We start from the raw sequence: 7,767 nt of genomic DNA on the forward strand, positions 1-7,767 counted from the left end.
CACACCTTAACCACTAGGTAACCACTAGTAGTCTGGGATACACACCTTTACCACTAGGTAACCACTAGTAGTCTGGGATACACACCTTAACCACTAGGTAACCACTAGTAGTCTGGGATACACACCTTAACCACTAGGTAACCACTAGTAGTCTGGGATACACACCTTAACCACTAGGTAACCACTAGTAGTCTGGGATACACACCTTAACCACTAGGTAACCACTAGTAGTCTGGGATACACACCTTAACCACTAGGTAACCACTAGTAGTCTGGGATACACACCTTAACCACTTGGTTACCAAGACTGTCTCAGTTATACACCTTAACCACTTGGTTACTAAGACTGTCTCGGATACACAGCTTAACCACTAGTAGTCTGGGATACACACCGTAACCACTCTGTTACCACAGGTAATCTCAGTGACACACCTTAACCACTTGGTTACCACAGGTAATCTTAGTTACACACTGTAACCACTTGGTTACCAAGGCTGTCTCAGTTACACACCTTAACCACTAGGTTACCACAGGTAATCTCAGTTACACACCTTACAACAGGTAATCCTAAATACACCTTTATGTGTAAAGAAAATCAGATAAAGAATTGAAGGATGTTTAAGAGTTAAAATGCTCCTGACAAAAAATAGATGTGAAAAAAATTGTGTTACTATTATACTTGTACAGAGTTTGTTCATAAACAAATACAATAACCCATGGAAGAAGATATGGAATTATGATCTTGACCTCCAGTGTCAGCAATAATGTTAACCTTTTACAAACCTAGGTTCATATTCACAACAAATGTTTTTTGGCATGATGCAAATAGTATGTGAAACGAGGCTTGATGTAAATCACCTTAGTGAAAGTTTCTTTCAAATCAGACTAGTGCCTGTTGACATAAGCATCATTATACCAAACAGACCGTGCAAACACTATGCTTTATAGGGACCTAATGAGACTACATGCAAAGTGACATAAAAAAAACAGAATTCTGTTGCCACAAAGTGTTTAAATTTAATAAAATGCCATTTGATCTAACTAATGCTCCTAAAGGTTTTATTACAATACTGTACCCTATAGAGGACAGACCATGTAAATCGAAATTTGAATGGCCATAACTCTTATAATTTTTAAATCCAAATGAAACGTACAAATGTAAGGCACAAGGTTTGATGACAATCACTTATTTGTGGAGATATGAAGTGGACAAGATTGTACTGATCAACAGAAATACAGAAGAACAGTACAATCACGAATGAAGGCATAAACATTTTTAGGCAACTTATGTTATAATCTAGATGCAAGTCGTTGTACTATCATTGGAAAATATCAAATAATTTCAGTAGAGACTAGACATGCCCACAAGCAGAATGTTGAGCCCCCTTGTCTTAATTCAAACCTGAACCTAAAAGCTTCAGATCAAGGAGAAAGATGTATACATAGGTGAGAAGTGCGCAACACATCCTTATTATACCAAGGCAAAATCATGACATTGCATCATCTTACGTGACCTTGACCTCTGACCCGGTTCCCTGGTTCATGTGCTTGACACGAAGTCTCATGAAGAACATTTGTGTCTGAAAAACTCAATTCATGTTATTTAAAAATTCCTCCATGCACAAAGTTATGGCATGGACTAGTTCAAATGTACGCAGGCACACACAAACAACATTCACCCATTTTGACAACTATGTCGAGCGCTCGACAAAAATCCTGTGACCACATGATACTTCATAGCATAAACATGTGCCAAAAATCTTTTGACCTTGAACTTCATTTTGCTCAAGACAACTTGAATCTGAACATGGTGATAATTTGTGCTAACTTTTATCAAAATTCATTCATGTATAGTAGGAGTTATAATCGAAAATGAATGTTTATTTTTGTTATTTGACCTTTACCACAGACACTGGAATTTTTTGCCCAACACTCCCCCTCACTATGGAGAACACTATGGAGAACATTTTTCCGTTATATTAAAATCCCTCCATGCATGTGGCAATTACGCTGCGGACACAGGTTTTGCCCTGACCCCCAAGTATTACCTTGACATTTAAGAGGCAGACATGGGTTTTGTGTGTGACACACCGCCTCATCATGGTGAACATTTGTACCAAATTGTGGCTACTAAGATGAGTTCACCGCAAGCTGACTCGACAGTAATCAAATATCAAGTGCAAAACTATATGTTTGTAAAACATGTATGCCCCCTATCTGCAGCCATTAAGCTATGTGGTCAGGTTATTATGACTGACTTTTGACCTAGTGACTGAACAAGAGGGCCATGATGGCCCTGAAATCACTCACCTGTATATAGGCCTGTATATAATTTTAACCAGGGGCTTTTATTTGAACAAACTTGGTAGACACCCATTTGAAGATGTTTCATGATAAATATCTTAGCTCTAGATCTAAGAAGCTTTTTTTAAGTTTTTACTATACACATATAGGGAAAACAATGACCCCCCCCCCCCCTCTGGGCAGGGCCAATTTTGTCCCCAGGGCTTTTATTTGAACAAACTTGGTAGACACTCACTAGAAGATAATTCATGCTTAATATCTAAACTCTAGCTCTTAAGGTTTTTTAACAGAAGATTTTTTAAGTTTTTACTATATACATATAAGGAAAATCAATGATCCCCAGGGCGGGGCAAAATTTTAACCCCAAGACCCTTATTTGAACAAAAATGGTAGACACCCATTAGAAAATGTTTCATGCTAAATATCTTAGCTCTAGCTTTAAAGGTTTTTTAAAAGAAATTTTTTAAGTTTTTACTCTATATATAAAGGGAAAAACAATGACCCCCTTGGGTGGGGCCAATTTTGACCCAAGTGCTTTTATTTGAACAAACTTGGTAGACACCCACTAGAAGATGTTTCATGGTCAATAGCTAAGCTCTAGCTATTTGGGATTTTTAAAATAAGATTTTTTAAGTTTTTACTATTTACAAATAAGGAAAATCAATGACCCCCCCCACCCCCTAACGGGGCCAATTTTGACCCCAGGGCATTTATTTGAACAAACTTGGTAGACACTGACTAGATGATGTTTCATGGCAAATATTTAAGCTCTAGCTCAAAGAAGATATTTTAGGTTTTTTCTTTCGGTAGCCCTTGCTACCAAAGGAATATTCCTGTGAAGTTTGGATGAAATTGGCTTTGTGGTTTATGAGGAGATGTCATTTAAAGTAAAAGTTAACGGACGGACGCCGGAAGGCCGAACGCTGGACGAAAAGCAATCACAAAAGCTCGCCATGTCACTTTGTGACAGGTGAGCTAAAAATCAATAGGGGTTATATGGTCATGAAAAGTCGCTGTAAAGGTTGTGTGCAGCAATTTTATGTCAAATCATTTAACACAAATCGTACCAAATAATATATGCCTAAATTTAATGAATCATGTAGGCTTCCATAATAACAGCCAATTTGTTATATTTCCTAAGACCTTGAAATGTGTATACCAAAAACATTTTTAGTGTAATAAAAAATATCAACCCAGCCAAATTCAGTTGTTGAGTTATTGGTTATTGGAAACCGTTTTTACCTACAAGGTCAATGTGACTTTGACCCAAAAATTAAAAGGTGCCATCTACTGGTCAAGTACAATCAATATACTAAGTTTGAAGTTCCTAGGCCTAAGCATTCATTTGTTATTGATACCTACAAGGTCAATGTGACCTTGACCGTTGATGCCTTGACCCCAAAATCAATAAAGGTCATCTACTGATCATGAACAATCATCATACCATGTTTGAAGTTCCAAGGCCTAAGAGTTCTTTAGTTATTGATCAAAAACTGTTTTTACCTTCCAGGTCAATGTGACCTTGACATTTGACCCCAAAATCAATAGAGTTCATCTACTGTTCATGTACAATCATCATTCCAACTTTCAAGTTCCTCCGCTTAAACATTCTTTAGTTATTGATCAGAAACTACTTTAACCTACAAGGTCAATGTGACCTTGACCCCAAAATCAATAGGGGTCATCTACTGGTCATGTATAATCAACATACCAACTTTCAAGTTCCTAGGCCTAAGCGTTCTTTAGTTATTGATTGGAAAGTGGAAACCACTTTTACCTACAAGGTCAATGTGACCTTTGATTAAAAACATATGGTGTCATCTACTGGTCATGAACAATCATCATACCAAGTTCTAAGTTCCTAGTCTTAAGGGTTCTTTAGTTGTTGATTGGAAACATTTTTTACATATAAGGTCAATGTGACCTTGACCTTTGACCCCAAAATCAATAAAGGTCATCTACTGGTCATGTGCAATTGTCATACCAAGTTTGAAGTTCCTAGTCCCAAGCTTTTTTATTTATTGATTGGAAACTGTTTTTACATACAATGTCAATGTGACCATGACCTTTGTCCCCTTGATCCTAAAGACAGGGGTCATCTATTGGTCATGTACAATCATCAACAAAGTTTTGAAATTTTCCTAGGCCCTAAAAGTGTTCTTTTATTTTTATTGATGGGGAAAACCAAATACGGACGGCAAAACAGACTTGAACAAATATTCCCCCCACTTTTCTTTGAAGGGGGTCTGGATTTAATTTTAATGAAAAATGAGAAGTGTCTTCTAGCTTTCAATTGAAAACGATTTATTTATATCAAATTAAATTTTAAACACTTTGGGCTTCAAGTCTGCTGGATTTTATGGAAACCCACTAACAAGTTTATCAAATGAGTCATGTACAAACAGCTTCCAACCCACTGGCTATTTTAAACCAAAGAAGGTTTAAGTTTTAATTTCATTTTAAGAAAATTTTAAAACTCCGGGTTTCCTCGGGTTTTTCAAATTGTAAAAAGTACAGAGGGGTCTCCCCTTAACATTTTTAAGCTAGGAAAAATTTGGGGCAAAAACATTTTTTTAGGCAGGTGAATTTGTCATTAAAACAAGGTCCCAACCAAGAATACTAATTTCATGATTTAAAAAATAAAACCAAAAGCATCAATTGTCCCATTATATATTTTTTTTATTTTAGCCCAAAAATTGCCCCAGCATGCTGGAAATTCTCATAATTTCATTCTCAAAAGAGATAAATTTACAACCCATTTTAATATTGCCCATAATTTTTTAAATAATAATAATTTTTCACAAATTTTTAAAACAGATACTTATCATTTTTAACATACAGGGAAATTTTAAAGTACCCCTTGATGTTGCATATTTTTTGTTTTTAAAAACCTTCAATTGAGATACACAAAGGGGCCAAAATTTCCAATTTTGTTTTTAAAATTTTCCCTTTTTGCAAAAAATTTGGTGGGAAAACCTTTTTTAATTTATGGATTCCCCTGTTTAAAATTAAAAAAGGGATTTATTATTTTTAAAGAATACAAAAATCCATTGGGGATTTTTAACTTTTAAAGAAATCAAAATTTTTAAAAATTGGGGGCAGTCACATATAAAAAAAATTGCAGTCAAATAAGTGACAAAATTTATCCCACAATCCGGGCTTTATCCTATTTCCCTTTTTGATAGGCAAAATTAAAACACCCTTTGTTTATCTTTTCTAAATTTTCCTTGATAATTTTTTTATTGTAAACAATAATCAAATTTTAAAAACCCATACATTAATATATACTAAAAATTTAAACAAATTCAATTTGGACATATTTATGAAGTTAATCAAGTTCATTTGATAAAATCTTAACAACATGTTTTATGATGAAGACTTGCAGATACTGTTCATCCTAATTTATATTTAAGGGACTCAACTGAGGTTTTTTGACTTGACAAGAAATAGTTTTTTGTTATCAATACTCCATTTGATGCAGGTTTAGACCAATAATTTAGATAGATAACCCCCTTTTTCCAGAATATTTATTCTAATTATGAATAATGATTAAAAATTGAACATCTTTGCAACGCTTTTCACTCAAATTGGGCTTAGAATAGCTAACAAATAATTATGATTTTCAAATTATTTCAATTGGGCTTAGAATAAACAAATAATTATGATTTTTAAATTATTTCACAGTATATTTCTAATTATCTTTTGCATATCTTTAAGTATCCCAGCTGATCTATGTAAGAAATTCAAATTTTTGGACCTCAGTTGAGTTCCTTTAAGACTATCAATGAGCTGTCAGGTGGACAGAATGCTCAACTATTCTCCGTAGGACAAGTGCCAAGGAAAAATTTTAAGTGGGGAATATTTCAGCAAAATTCCATAATAAAGTTATTGATTGTAGGCAATGACCTACCATTATGACCCTTAAAGTTTCAAATAAATAATTTCACAATTTTTACACAAAATAAGGTACAATTAAATAAACATTGATGATTGACTTTAAGGCTTAGTCATCTACAATTATGATGACATTAAAAACTAAAGTTATAGTAATGGATCTAGGCTAGTGACTTATGAGCCCAAAAACATGTTTTTTCATCATTAATTTATGATATACATGTATACCTGAGACAGAAATTGTCATAAAACCAGATTTTCCACCAAAAATAGAAGGGGGTCCCTTCATAAATATCAGATACCTTGTGTACTGAAAAGTATTTCTCTATATATAAAACAAAGGGCCAAAATCTGATCAAAAATAAATCCCAACAATACGCATATGGTGACAACAGTTTATGCCTGCCCACCAACATTCATTACTCTAATAACCAGTTATTCCTTTCAGAAAACCTGATTAAAATTTGGATACAAAAAACCTAACAGAGTGTTTCATTGGTGGCAAGTTGGTAGGGTAGCCCCATTATTTTTGGAAATATTGAACTAAAATTCACTCTACTGACTTATCATTTTAATGCAGTATTTCATGCAAATGAAAAAGTTTAAATGATTAAGAAGTTCTTTATAGTATATGAGTAGGTACATCCACATAAACATATTTTTTGATAACTTATTTTATTTTTATTTTTCAAGTAAGCTTTCTGTAAACACTGTGATAAAGTATAGAACCAAATACTGTTGTATACTTCATTTTTCTATAATTCTACAAGTTTAGTTTCTGACTAGCTTGTTTTGATTATTGCAACTGAAAAATTTACTCATAAATAAATACATCAATATCAATGAATATAGTAAAATGTTCATTGTATTAATGCAATGATCATTAAAAGATTTCCATTTCGTAAAATTCTGAATTTTCTTATACAATGACTAATTACAACTAAATTATTTTAAAATTTCAGGCAAAAACATCAATATGTTACTATTCACTAGTGAAGATCTAGTATAATCTGAAATTTCAACTGTTGCTATTTTATATACAGTAGATATACATGTACATGTTGTAGCTGTATAAACATTTATTGAATGAAAATGCTTATTAAATTAAAATAATTTAAGATGACAAAAATCAATTTGACAAAATATACACTCTTGCACTAGCATTAGAGCAGCATGCCTCCAGATTCATGCTAATTTTCAAGAAAATTTTAAAAATGTATTTTAAAGTTCAAAATTGTGAAGTGAACAGAGAAAGTAAATGTAATTTACATATTGCAGATGGCACTTACAGTCCACATCAATTATCAAAAAGAGATTAAAATGTGCTAAAACAACCCTTACTGCATTAGTAACGCAGTATAATTTTGGTGATAAATATTGCAAAATCAATCATTAATCGCAACATAACATGTAAAATATCAGTTGAATCTAAAATCTTTTTACTTTTCTTAAAATATTAGACCTAGTACCTTTTTCTCAAGTTTAAATTTTTCTTGAAAAAAAAATTGAGCATCTGGAGGGGATGAAACTTTTGGGGAAAAAAAAAAGCAAAAGGATTTCTTAATTTTT

The sequence above is a fragment of the Ruditapes philippinarum genome, unplaced genomic scaffold, assembly GCF_026571515.1.
Source record: "Ruditapes philippinarum isolate M1 unplaced genomic scaffold, ASM2657151v2 ctg10287_1_1_1_1, whole genome shotgun sequence".
Taxonomy (NCBI): domain Eukaryota; kingdom Metazoa; phylum Mollusca; class Bivalvia; order Venerida; family Veneridae; genus Ruditapes; species Ruditapes philippinarum.